Source organism: Puntigrus tetrazona, chromosome 17 (assembly GCF_018831695.1).
Source record: "Puntigrus tetrazona isolate hp1 chromosome 17, ASM1883169v1, whole genome shotgun sequence".
In the NCBI taxonomy this organism is placed as follows: domain Eukaryota; kingdom Metazoa; phylum Chordata; class Actinopteri; order Cypriniformes; family Cyprinidae; genus Puntigrus; species Puntigrus tetrazona.
Window position 1 is genome coordinate 19,850,931 of NC_056715.1, and position 947 is coordinate 19,851,877.

Sequence of the window (947 nt, forward strand, 5' to 3'; positions counted from 1 at the left end):
TTATATATCTCATATTCTTTCTGCATCGTGCTTTATTTCCATGTGCAAGAGCTCAATGTTCCCGTCGGCTTGCCTATACCTGCAACCTTGAGTTCCAGTGTGATATAAACACACAATGCCTCTATTGGAGATTATTTTGATTACCTGCTTGGCCATGGGGTTGCCATGGTTACTCGAGTCTTTCTGACACAGTCCTAGTGAGATGTGGAAATAGCTCTTTAGGCTACTGGTCTGAATTCAGCCATTGTTACAGTACAAAATAAAAAAGACTAGATCAGAAGAAACCTGATGTATCACGCAGTGCTTCTGAGCTTTGGGAACAGCCCATTTTGGCACATATGCTTACATTTTGTTTCTGTTTTTCTTACAGGATATTAGCACAGTGTATCAGATTTTCCCTGATGAAGTACTTGGCTCTGGGCAATTTGGCATTGTCTATGGAGGTAATGTACCAGTCTATTTACAGGGAGTTCTCTGACACGAGCATCCGGTGAGGAAATCTGTATGAAAAGAAAATATGTGTCTTTTATTGTATTTAAATATTTAAATTACTATATACTCTATATAAACATGTAATATGNTTAATATTTAGTATTTAAATACAGCTCAAGGTGTTTTTATGTAGTAAAAATAATGTGTAATGAGGGTAAACACTGTGACATTAACAATTCGCATTTACATATAACCATACTTCACATCCATTAAATGAATAAAAACAAACTGATCACAATATAAAGCTAGATAATGCTTTCTGATGTAATGCAGGAAAACACAGGAAAACAGGCAGAGATGTTGCCATCAAGATCATAGATAAGCTGCGATTTCCCACCAAGCAGGAAAGTCAACTGCGTAATGAAGTTGCCATTCTCCAGGTAAATACAGAAATAACATACAATACAGAAGTTGCAAAATTGAATGTTCAAATACAGATGTCATATATATATATA

General features: G+C 35.6%; 1 pseudogene; it reads left to right on the forward strand.

Moving 5' to 3' along the window:
• The window catches only part of LOC122362029, an 8,751-nt pseudogene that overhangs the window by 4,312 nt on the left and 3,492 nt on the right, over window positions 1-947 (forward strand).